General features: G+C 30.2%; 1 protein-coding gene across 5 annotated transcripts in view; it reads right to left on the bottom strand.

The window, feature by feature from the left end:
- Window positions 1-13,647, bottom strand: part of LOC106687304 (solute carrier family 2, facilitated glucose transporter member 6) — a 145,199-nt gene that overhangs the window by 110,262 nt on the left and 21,290 nt on the right. For 3 of the 5 annotated variants that reach the window (XM_067048706.1, XM_067048702.1, XM_014431130.2), the window contains exon 1: window positions 8,390-8,520. The exons of 1 other annotated variant lie outside the window; for it this stretch is intronic. The gene's annotated coding sequence lies outside the window, so the exon portion shown is untranslated. Of the gene's footprint in view, window positions 1-8,389; window positions 8,521-13,207; window positions 13,283-13,647 lie in introns of those variants that run through there. One more of the 5 variants, XM_067048704.1, reaches the window with a different exon arrangement.

Consider the following 13,647-nt stretch of genomic DNA (forward strand, 5'->3'; position numbering starts at 1 on the left):
ATTATAAGAAAATATTAAGTCTTCTATGTTGTGAATGCATATTAAATGAATATCAGCTAATTTGTATTTAGTTAAAGTTATATTTTCATTATTAAACGTCCTAAATACATACGAAAAAAATAGTAATACTTACAGATCTAATCGCGAGATTAAAAGATAAGTTATGTTATCGAGTGAGGAATTGCTTAAAGAAGTTCCTGAGTGAATTCCACGCAATATGAATGCGGTAAGTAGTGTTGAGTGGGGCATGTGACTTGAAAAATGTAGACAAAAGACCGTGCGATAGAACTAAAAAGGATGGGCACAATAAACCAAAATCATGTGAAATAAATTTGATAAATTAAGAAACATTAGTCCCTAGACAAAAGGGAAACAGTCAGGTGAAGGTTGTGAAAATTGATACTAAAATTATTAACCAGACTGAAGAGACAGGAAACCGCACGTCGATTTTGACTAGACAAAAGGACTAAACTTCCAACACATAACAAAAGACTGATCTACATGACTGTAATAAGGCAAATCTTGACATATGGAGTTGAGCTTTGGGGCTCCACTAAACCTTCGAATTCCTCTCGTATTCAACTTATTTAGTTCGATTCAACAAATTCGTATAAACTTATTTAGTTAATTTCACACATTTTTTCTAAAATAGCTCTAAACGTTTTCATAAAACTGATAGCATTAAATGGTATTTGATATCAGGTAGGTCACATGCTCATTAAAATTTTCAAAATGCCTTCCTTTACAGTACCTACCTTTAATTTTATTCATGTATACTATTATATAAAAATGAAGAGTTTTTTTGAACCATCCCATTTCAAGAACCGCAAATTAGATTTCAAAATACTTGTATGTGTTAAACAGAACATTTATTTCGGAAGGCCTAGGTTTTATAAGATCACGTTTAGAGAAATAGTTTGTAATAATATAATTAAAAAACTTGGGTATATACTCATCCACAATTTTCATGACTATCTCTTGGTTTGAAATAATTGGAGTACATTCCATCACCTGTCCACGTATTCGCTTTTGGGAACAATATAAGAAGTTTATGAAATTATCATAAGGGTATATCATAAGGTATAAAAAGGATGGGCACAATAAACCAAAATCATGTGAAATAAATTTGATAAATTAAGAAACATTAGTCCTTAGACAAAAGGGAAACATTCAGGTGAAGGTTGTGAAAATTGATACTAAAATTATTAACCAGACTGAAGAGACAGGAAACCGCACGTCGATTTCGACTAGACAAAAGGACTAAACTTCCAACACATAACAAAAGACTGATCTACATGATTGTAATAAGGCAAATCTTGACATATGGAGTTGAGCTTTGGGGCTCCACTAAACCTTCGAATTCCTCTCGTATTCAATCAATCCAAAATCCTTCGTAAAATCCTCAATGCTCCTTACTTTGTCACAAATAAAATCATACATAAAGACCTTAATGTTCCCTTTGTAACCGATCTAGCCCGAACCAGATATCACTCCTTCCATTATAACTCTCTAACCACTCAAACCCCCTAGTTTCTAATCTTGCATCCTCTTCCATTCCTGACAATTCTCCGAGGCGCCTGAAAAGAAGATGGCCACAAGACCAGCTAATGTAAAATGTCATTAGAGTGCTACCAATGGGTAGTTTCTCTACACGCCTGTAACACTGCAATTTAACTTAGATCAGATTTACTAAATGTATTATAATGTACAGTTGTAAATAGCAATAAATAAATATATAAAAAAAAAATTATTAAGAATATGCCTCTCGATTAATCTTGAAATATTCTCATTTTCTACCAAAAAATAATCAGAGCTACTTTTAAAGTTATTCATATGATCGGAAAATGATAAACAATTTCTTTTATTATAACATGACCGTTATTATATTGATGTATTGTATATCCTTCAGAAGGTGCCGTGCATACATTGACCATTTGAGAATGAATACAATGTTCTGAAAATCTATACAAAATTTAATTATTAAAACATTTAATTGTATTGTTTCAGAATAAAAAAAGCGTTCCGGAATGGTACTTGAACCACGGTTTTTACCTCTTGTAAAAATCCATGCCTAACATTTTCAGTATGTCTGAAGTACTAATGTGCTCATTGTGAAACATGCAAACTGTAATCAAAACAAAGGATTATGAACATGATTTAAAAGTTTTTGAGTGGGATTCTTAAAGTAAACATGCTGTTATCTTTAACAAGCGTTTCAGAAATCAATTCAGTATCCAACCTTTACCAAACTAAAAACAAATACCAACAACATCCGCATACTATTCAAAGTGAATTACATAAATGGAGGATAGACAAACTAATATTTTAATTATATATACATATATATAAAGTGTATTTAGTTGCCTTGAAAATTCTGTAAACAATTTAAGATTCATAAGTCAGAAGCATTTCAAGTTCAATTGCGGTATGGGTGGAACGAACATCTATTTTACTGGTTCGAATAGTATAGAAATTATATTTTTATAAATTCTTTGAGCAAAGGTGTCAGAAATTCGGTACATTCACTTACCAATATATAAAAGTGGCCGTGAAAAATGTCGATTCCGGGTTTTTAACGAAAATATATATTTCAAAGTCCCTTAAGTCTAAAAAATTACGAAAAATGGTCTGAGTGTGTTTTAAAAGCTTTTTTCAAGAATGCAAAGTGGTACAAAATTTAAATTTCCTATTTAAGGTAGACCTGAGCTCTTGATGAAATGTATTAAGTGTAAACTTATTTAGTTAATTTCACACATTTTTTCTAAAATAGCTCTAAACGTTTTCATAAAACTGACAGCATTAAATGGTATTTCATATCAGGTAGGTCATATGCTCATTATAATTTTCAAAATGGCTTCCTTTACAGTACCTACCTTTGATTTCATTCATCTATACTATTATATAAAAATGAAGAATTTGTTTGAACGATCCCATTTCAAGAACGGCAAATTGAATTTCAAAATACTTTTATGTGTTAAACTGAGCGTTTATTTCGGAAGGCCTAGGTTTTATAAGATCACGTTCAGAGAAATAAGTAGTAATAAAATAATTTAAAAACTTGGGTATATCTCATCCACAATTTTCATGACTATCTCTTGGTTTGAAATAATTGGGGTACATTCCATTACCTGTCCACGTATTCACTTTTGGGAACAATGTAAGAAGTTTATGAAATTATCATAAGGGTATCTTGCTCAGATAAATCAAATTTATATCGAACATGTTGATTTGTATCTCCTATTCGACAGAGAAAAATTTAAATCGATTTTTTTTTTACAGTCATTTATTTATTTATAGATTAATATTTCATTCTAGCGGTCTCTATCTACAAGTAATAGCGGTCTAAATTACAGAGTTCATGATATTTATTTTTTTCTATCTTCCTTCCTAGAAGATAAGACATTTGACCGCCCAAAGTAGCCTTCTCCATACTTGCCTGTCTTGGCTACTGGTTTCCCGTTTGCTGCATGCAGCGCTTTCGCATCTTTGTCGATTTTCTCTATCCATCTGGATTTTGTCCTCCCACGTCGTCTCTTGCCGACTATACCGGCATTCATTGTTGTGTATAGGTGTCCTGATGAATTGCTTTGAGTCACAGTCTTGATCTCCTTGCCTTCATACCATGAGATATTGACTGACCAGTATCTGCAAGCAGTTCACTGTTAGTTCCCCTCCTCCATGTGTTAGGGCTCTGATTCTAGATCGCTCCTGCTTCCTAGGGTATCAATTAGGGCCTAGGTCTTGTAGAGGTTTATCAAAGCTGGCTTATTCAATGTATTGTATACCCTTCGCTTCCGTTTTTAGAGATTTTTCGAAAGATTTCTGTATTTTTGACGAAGAAAAGTTTGCGCTTCAAATATATATGAGCTGGTCTATCTCTATATATACAATATTTTATAAATATAATAAACATAAATTAAAACGGATCCGAAATATCTTCATGAATAAATAGGAACGAAGTAGCATAAGTAAGAGAAAATTTCTTACCATAATCTAAGAATAAAATAAAGTATTCATACCGTCCATTATTATGTACTCAATATTAATAGGTTCGGAACACATTACATCCTTAATTACTGAGCCATAAAAAAAGGAAGGTTTATTTAAATATTACAAAATCAAAAACTAGGTAATTTTGCATATGAAACTGCTAGGTGATGATAAAAAACAATAAAATGTATATTACAGATTTTTTTATTAAAGGTTATTTCGTATTCTAGTTTAATTACAAAGGTTGTTTTGTCATTTAATTTCATTATGTTGGTCCAGCTGTTGTTTGCTGCAATCTTTTTTTTACAAATGCTTAGTGGAATATATAAATATTATGTTCGTATTTTATTATTCCCATGTTATTAAAATACACTTTTAAAGTAAAAAGTGCTCCTCAAGTAAGGTCTTTTTTTGTTTTTTAATTTCTTTTCCCTTTAGTTCTTCCACATTAAGTTAGGACATTATTTACCCGATAAGATGACGTTCGTCAATTTTTCATCGTGCATATAGAAACATATATTACCCAAATTTTACATTTTTTTCATTATGACAAATATCATTAGAAATAAAAATACAAAGAGAAGATTAAATGCAGGAACTCGTGGAATCGTAAGAAAACTTGATTTAATCACAAATGTTTAGCCTAAATTTTTTCAGTGATAACAACTCAATGTTATAGTTTTTAGCACGATCAAATAAGACAATATAGATCAGATATTAGTCCAACAGCCAATGTAATCCTACAAGTTGGACAGTAGGTTTAAGAAAATTTTTTAAAATTATGAATCAATAAAAACTTTTAATGAAAACTTCTTGAAAGAATTATATCAAAAGAACTTTTTAATAAAAGCTAATACAAATTCTAGCTAAAACTGTTTAATAAAAGTTTTAATAATTAGAAGTTCCTACTAGATCATTTTAAATATGAATTTTCACATACTTCTATAGAAGTGATTTTTGAAGAAAAAAACCTCCGGGAACAGCATTACTATTTTAAAAAATAGATTTTAATTATAATGGACCTAATTAGACATGTAAACAGATGCACAGACAAAAATTTAGGTGAAAATGAGACTTTTATTATAAAAGTGTTAAAAAGAACAACATTTTTTTATATCGTTTTCCCTTAAGTGAGGAACTTTTAAATAAAAGTTCTTTGGATAGATTTTATTAATATTATTAATTATTAATAAAGTTCGAATGATAAGATTATCAGAAGAACTTTTACTAAAAAAAAAAAAAATATGATCTTAAAGTTTTAGTAACGATGTTATAAGTCTGATAACCAAAGACAATGAACTATATTACGAACGATCCTTAGAAAAAGTATATTAGAACCAATTTTTTTTCAAAATCACGTTTTAAATTTATTATTTGTTTCTCTGAATTGATAAATATAAGATCTATTGAATAAATGAAATCGAATGTGGCTATTATTTAAAAAAAAGGGCCCAAAAATCCATAATAGTCCAAAAATCCAAGGGAAGAAAAAAGACATTTATTTCATCCTAATTTTTATTACTTTAATGAAAACTATATATATTTATATTTGATGAGTCTGTAAACCATAGTTAGGGGGTATAAAAAGTGGCGTTTCAAAAGGAAAAAAAAAATCATTTTTCATTCAGAATTCTATTTCCTTAACCTCTGACACTAAAAAACTTAATAGCTTAATAACTTGTTAAACTGCAAGCTCTAATAGAGCTGTATGTTTAAGACTTCTCGAGATACGCTTTTTTTTTAAAAAAATCAGCAAATCATAACGAAAAATCAGTAGTTGGAGAATTTATTTTTAGATAGCACTGAAACAAAAAAAACGACGAACCAATAAATATTATCTTAAGCGCTTTAAAATTTAAGAGCATAAGCACATGAGACAAAGTTGAATTTTAGTATTTCAAACTTAGGTTATGGAATAGAAAAGGGCTGAATCAGGAAGGTTTTTTTTAATGTTGTTACTTTAAAATGATTGAAGTTCATGTATGTTTACACATCATGATAATACTCTGACTTTGTGAGCTTGCAAGTCCATCTGGAGCACACCATGCCTCTGTGATAAACCTGATAGTTGGGCGTAATCTTAAGCAAGTAACCTCTATGCACAACCCTTTATGAGTTGTTGTGGTACAGGTTTTTCAGGTTGTATTATTTTCAGTTCTGTTTATATTTATTTTTTAATTTGATATTATAATCATTTTATAAGTATTATATGTACAAAGGTAATCTACCTAACTATTTAGTTTTATGTCTCAAGCGTTTTATGACTACCAGAGGATAAAAAAGGTCCCAGTTCCAAACTGGGATTGGCCTTCATTATTTTATAATTTTTGCGCTTATCTTTATTCTGTTCTATAAAATTTTAAATACTTCTTCAGTGAATGTTTAGTAAAACATTTTAAACGTTAGCTTTAAGTTTTTTTTTAAACTTAACACCATCTTGAGACTAATATTTAGTCTTAATTATAGTTAGTATTAGTTATTATTGTATATTATTATATTATTAGTTAATATTGTTTAAATGAATCAAGTTTTATCCATTTAAGTCTCAAAACATTTTTATTCCTTTATAAGTCCGACGTTTCGGCCAGTTCGGCCATCTTCAAGGACAATCTTAATATAATTTTAGAACCAAATCATTAAAAAAAATTACTTCATGCTGGCTATTCTGCCCAGGTCATTTGTGGACTGATATAAATGACCTGGGCAGAATAGCCTGCATGAAGTAGTTTTTTTTAATGATTTGGTTCTAAAATTATATTAAGATTGTCCTTGAAGATGGCCGAACTGGCCGAAACGTCGGACTTATAAAGGAATAAAAATGTTTTGAGACTAAAATGGATAAAACTTGATTTATTCAAACGATATTATCTTTAAGTCTTAGATATTCAAAAATATTTATTATGTATTCCGTAAGTAACACGTTTAAAAACAAATTTATGTATTTTACTGCTATATCTCAATTCTTTTACATGTAACAACATTTTATTGTAGTATTAAAAAGAATTTAAAATGAAAAGGTATACAAAGTTAATTTTATAATGAATAGAAGTCAGTATTTAAATAATAAATTGAACTAAAAAAACAAACAACAAACAAGAAACGACATCTCGCTACTGTGATAATAGTAACATATCTGACAAATAAAAGTTTTGATTTTATTTCGAATTGGACGTATTCCAAAGACAGTACTGTAGATTGGGGTTATTCTATCTATTGGAGTCGTCCTACTGACTATCGCAAAGCTGTGGTACTGTCTAAGTATAAAAAATATAATATAAAAAACTCTTGTTTGTAAGATGAACGAATATCAAAGCAAACCTGCGATTTGAATTGAAAAATCAAATAAATGGAACTAATACACTACATTGAACTATATGTAATGAAATAACAACCAGATTACTCGATATTGAGTTAAAAGTTATGCGAGGTTGCCTGAGGAAGGCGGTATAAGATTTACAAGGTCTGGCACAAGGTAAACCCGAGAAGTCAATAAAAAGAAAAAATATCTCCCAAAATATTTTATATTTAAATAGTTTACAATTTTTATAACACTCGACACAATGTACAAATCGATTCTGTGAAACCACGAAAGTTTAAATTGAAAAAAAATATGTGCATTTTTGCTATATGAAGGAGAATGTTATGAATAAGTAGATGCGAAATAAGAAGAACAAAAGAAATAAAGTAATCATGATGAATACAATATATACCCAAAATAATGAAGGGAAAAAATAATGAAAATAGGTTGAAGCAATGTATTAGAAACTTACCGAAAAATATTTATTAAAATAAAAAAAAAAAATAAAAAATTCTTTGCTTCCAGAACGTGAAAAATTATTATAGTACATAACTATACACGTTTTATTCGAGATCAAGATAGCGCCGGTTATTCCGAAGAACCGATTAATATGGGCTGCATAACCGAAAAAAAAACTGTAATATTAATTTCTCTCATATTAGGTAAAAATTAAAATATAATTTAAAAATTAATATATGATGAAGTTAAATTTATCAAAAATATCTTTGAATTCTTGATTTAATTTTAGTGTACTAACGATCTTTAAATTTTTAATAGTATTCACAAAGTTAATTATTTTGTTTTGCTGTGCCAAAATTGTTTATATTCTATTTAGTGGCGGTTAGGCCAGGTTCAACTGAATTTATTTATTATTCCTCTAAATATTGTAATAGAGGAGATGGTATTATTTTGATAGTATTTTAATTCGTTTTTGAGTACCTCAAAATGTCCATTTCATTAAAATGCGAGATATTATTGAAACAAAAAAAAAAAATAAAATTTCATGAATACAAATAATTACGACTATATTTATTATGTCCTTTTATATTTTTCCTAAAATTTGAATATTGCTGTTGTTACGAAAGTATGTTGAAAAGTTACCTCTGCGTGGGACACTTTCTCGGCGAGACCTGATCAACTACTGTTGCGCTCCTCGTAGCTCCTCCCCTCCAGAACTTCTTACCAAGTTCACTCCGTGACGTTCGGGGTGGTAAGGCTCCATTTTTATCAAGATATCATCCTGACAAATTGAGGTGGTCTATCACATTTATTGCCAATTGAAAAAAAGTAATTAATTGCTACGTATAAACAGAACGAGGGGTTTCCCATTACAGCACATATCTAATCAAAGTATTTTACCATTTTCTTTTTATCTTCAGAATATACTACCAGCGAAATTAGAATTTGTTTGAAATAGTATAAAAATTCGAAAGAAACGTACTCATATTTTTTTTAATATTAATCAAAATATATTTATCAGTGTTTCAAAGAGTATATACAAATATATTCGATATGGGACCATCTAGATACCTGAGAAAATATTTTAAGTTCCTAAATGATAAAAGGTCTTCATGCGATAGTGAGTGTACAAAATACATAATAGAAAAAGTGAGATAGAAATAGAGAGTATAATTACTAGTGAAAATTGATGAGTCTGCCAAGTTTAGTGACGGGAAATTTATTGGTTTTTTTGAAACAGCTGCTATTTTTTAAAATAGCAGCTGTTTCAAAAAACCAAACGTCATCTAAACGTCGAATGGTTCCTGAGATACAGATATCTCAAAATTAACTCATTTTTTTTTTCATGAAACGTTGCTTTTTAAACAGCTATAGCTCTGGAACAATTGAACGTTAATCGTTCTATTAGGGCTCATATTTTTTCCAAATTCACTCTAACTAGATAATTTTCTATTAAATTTTCAAATGTTGGTGATAGTTTAAAAGATATGGAATCCGAAATGAAAAATGAACTTTTTTTTAGTGTTCTGAAACAGCTGCTATTTTTTATTTCCCATCATTAAACTTGGCGAACTTATCAATTTTCACTAGTTATTATACTCTCTATTTCTATCTCACTTTTTCTATTATGTATTTTGTTCACTCTCTATCGCATGCAGGGAAGACCTTTTATTATTTAGGAATTTAAAATATTTTCTCAGGTATCTAGATGGTCCCATATCGAATATATATCACTCTTTGAAACACTGATACATATATTTTGCTTAATATTAAAAAATAAGAGAACGTTTCAGTCGATTTTTTATACTATTTCAAACAAATTCTAATTTTGCTGGTATTGGTTTAAAAAGCAACGTTTCATGAAAAATCAGTAGTTAGTGAATTTATTTTAGGAAATAAATAGCACAGGAGTCGTTTTGCGTACAGTTGTTATACTAATTAGTAGTTCAAACATTTATCTTCGTAGGAGTAGTAGGTTTCACGATATTTGCTAAAAAATATTGATTTCTAGTTGTACGGACAAACTTTCATGTGAAAAATTCATATTCTATATCTAATAATTTTTTCCAAACTACTAGAAATCAACATTTTGTGAATTTATTTTTTCAAAAATCATGAAAACGTTATAAGTTTCTTTATGGCACACAAAGCTTTCATTAATTTGGGTGCTAATAGCCATCTGAACGTCGAATGGTTCCTGAGTTCCAGATTTCCCAAAATTAATTCATTAACCTAGGATTTTGTATGAAATGTTGCTTTTTAAAAAGCTATATCTCGATAACTATTGAACGTAAATCATTCTATTAGGGCTCATATTTTTGTATATTTAATATAACTTAAATAATGTTTTATTATGTATTGTAATGTTGTTGATAGTTTTAAAGACATGGATCTTTGAATGAAAAATTATTTTTTTTTTTTTTAACGTTTTTAAAGTTTTAACGTGAAAGTTACTTTTTTTATTTCCACTTGGCAGACTCATCATTAGTGACTAGTAATTATTCATAGCTTTTATTAATCTTAATCAATAAACGAATAAAAATTGGGGTGAAACAATTCATTTTTTTCTCCTCTAAGTCTCTAACATAGGTTTTATATTTTATGACTAATAGGTTTTAGACATAAAAGAACGAAATCAGTTCCCAGTGTGTTTGTAGTCATATTTGTGTTCCGTTATAATTGATCGAATATTTAATCCAACTTTGATGACATTTTCAGTAATTATGCTGGTTGCTACCTAGTAGGTTCCGTAGAGATTTTAAAAGATTTTGTTCACTACATTCGCTTAGGCATACATAAACATTGCTGACTTTTATATTTAAAACTGATACATTTAAAGCATTAAACTTCCTCGCAATCTTTATCTTCATATTTCTTTCATATCGTTATAACTACATATTTTTTTCACTGCCGAAGGCGGAAATGCTCTGTAGTCATCCGAGATATGAAAAATAAAAACATTTGTTCATGTATTATGTCACACTAGTGTATTGTCGGGTTCTGCTCAAACTTAGACGATAACTGGAAATTGGTATAAATATGTTACATTGTTTATTTTACGAAATTTCATCGCCTATTTTTGCTTAAGCGTGGTTATGTAATTATGTAATTTCTTTCGGTGGGGCACATATAGATTTTATTTTTAAATATCATTAATCATGCGTGATAGTTAATTAAAACATTTAAGTCTAAAGTCCTGGATGACATTGCGGTCTAAGAAAGTAACCAAGATGACATGGAAAGACTCTATTAAGAGAAGCAAAGGAATTTCCTTTAATAATACAAAATATATGATTGTAAGCCAAAACATTACCCTAACGACATAGTCTGCATGGACAGTGTATCGTTTTCGAAACTTGATAGTTTCAAATACATCGGCTCCACAATAAAATCAATAAATTATTAACAGACTGAGATAGACCAGCGTGAACAGAGCCTTCTTCTCTCTGTCTTCTTACTGAAATCCCGAAAAATCTTTACAAATCTGAAACAAAGGGTGTGCCATGCCATGATGAAGCCGGCTGCGATTCCTGGGCTCTAATAGGTACCCTAGAAATCAGAATAGATTAGAACTGAAAGTCCTCCGTACAAGTATAGGAGGAATCTGGGATAAGAGCCTTAATACATGGAGGGGAAGAAGAAGTTAAGATGGGCGAAACATGTAGCTCGAAGCAATCCATCAGGACGCCTCTACACAACAATGAATGCCAGTATAGTAGACAAGGGGCCACCTTTGAGGCCAAAAACCAGATAGATAGACAGGAATGACAAAGATGCGAAAGAGCTCCATGCAGAAAATTGGAAAGCAGTAGCCCAAGATAGGCAGGCGTGGAGAAGGCTGGTTTAGGTGGCCAAAGATCTACAAGGTCTCTAGAGCCAACCGAAAAAAGAAAAGTTAGTTAATTAAGTACCTGTGTGTTCGCTGTTTATAATAACCCTTTAATTGCATCCCAAACTCTTCAATTCGAAGAATTCCTCGCGTATCCAATCCTTGCAATCCAAAATCCTTCGTAAAATCCTAAATGCTACTTTGTCACAAATAAAATCATCCACAAAGACCATAATGTTCCATTTGTAACCGATCTAGTCCGAACCAGATATCAATCCTACCATTACAAACTCCCTAACCACTCAAACCCATTAGTTTCTAATCTTGCTTCCTCTTTTATTCAGGACAATCCTCCGAGGCGTCTGAAAAGAAGATAGCATCGAGACCTTATATTGTAAAAATCTTTTTAGAGTGCTACCAATGGGTAGTTTCTCTACATGCTTGTACCATACCATTATAATTTCCTCAAATTTACTTGATGTATTTATGTACAGTTGTAAATATCAATAAATAAATTTAAAAAAAAATTAAATACCCAAAAGATGTCTGCTAAAAATGGATAATTTGTTGAAAATTGAATTTTCTTATTCAATTTATCTAAAGACAAAATAAGTAGCAATGAAATAAAAAGAACAAAACATACTGATAATGAGAAATGACCTATGTTAATGTTTTATGTTTACAAAATGTCCAAACTTTCTCTACTTCCTTGGGCCTGTTTTATGATGAAAGCAAATTGTCCATAAACACAAGTATAAAAACTACGGAGTACGAGTATAAACACTAATACATATTGATTGATGATAGGGACGACTATTTAAACTCAGCACTGAACAAATCAACAAAATTGTAATTACTAACCACAAGGGTAATAGTATTAGTTTGCTCTTTATTATGAAACATGACTGTACCGCCTTAGATGCACTCCGGGCCCGATTGCTGAGGAAAACTGGACTCTACGCCCTTACAGAGAACTACTTCTCTCAGCTAGTAAGTGAAGAAAATTACCCATATTAAAAAGAATTTGAATACGGCTGGAAAACAATTATTGGACCAACCAATTTTATTCAAAGAAAAAGACAAACCCCTTGTATGCCTGAGGACGGAAGAGGCATAAAACCTTCAAGCGGAGATTTTATATTTATTGTAAAACTTATAAATTTATTATAACTCCTAACATTTATTAGGAGTAGTTTGTTATTACAGATACATGTGTAACAGTGAACTGCTGCTACAAATCCGTAATTCTTACAAAGCAGGGAAAGGTGGAAATAAATATGACCCTTCCCGATGACATAGAACCTTAAGACATTTTTAGGCATTTGAAAAATTGTTTTTTCATATAATTCCCCTTGAGCATATATTTTAAATTAACAAAAGTTCGTCGTAAATCTTCGTCTTGCCCTACAGTATCTTTTAACAATACCCCACTTATTCCTGTTGAAGAAATCCGTTACTTAGGACTAAATCAGGACAAAAGACTGACATGGAATCCTCATACAAGACTGAAAAGACAGGAAACTGCTCGTCGATTCCGACTATTACAACATTTACGGTCCAAACTTCCAATCCATTACAAAAGACTTTTGTCATGTCCAAGAAATAAAAAAAATATTCTCAGTTATACTCACACTTATTTCGAGAAGTAATGAAGAGTTACTTGAGGATCTTCGCTTAGTTAGCCTACTGCGCTCATGAAAGGGTTTAAACGTTCTCTCTTATTTATTTTTTCTTATCGCCATTGTAGATTATCAATTTAACTTTGTTATCATCCATGGGTTCTAATTCCATTGGGTAATTTTATGATAATTTTTTGATAAGTGGCAATGTAAAACTAGTAAATTATGGCTCGTATGATTTTTGTTATCTGAATATGATAACGAATTTTTAAACATATCTTAACATTCAGTGCTAGTATCAATATCAGATCCGAGGGAACAAGGAATATAAATTTCATAGTTATATTTAATGCAACTTTTATAAAATTAAATATTGTATTTACTGGGTTTGGTTAATGACACAATTCTTCCTTTTTCAAATAAAATAATTTATTTCATATAATCATCAACAA

The sequence above is a fragment of the Halyomorpha halys genome, unplaced genomic scaffold, assembly GCF_000696795.3.
Source record: "Halyomorpha halys isolate HHAL.00 unplaced genomic scaffold, Hhal_1.1 Scaffold38.1, whole genome shotgun sequence".
NCBI lineage: Eukaryota > Metazoa > Arthropoda > Insecta > Hemiptera > Pentatomidae > Halyomorpha > Halyomorpha halys.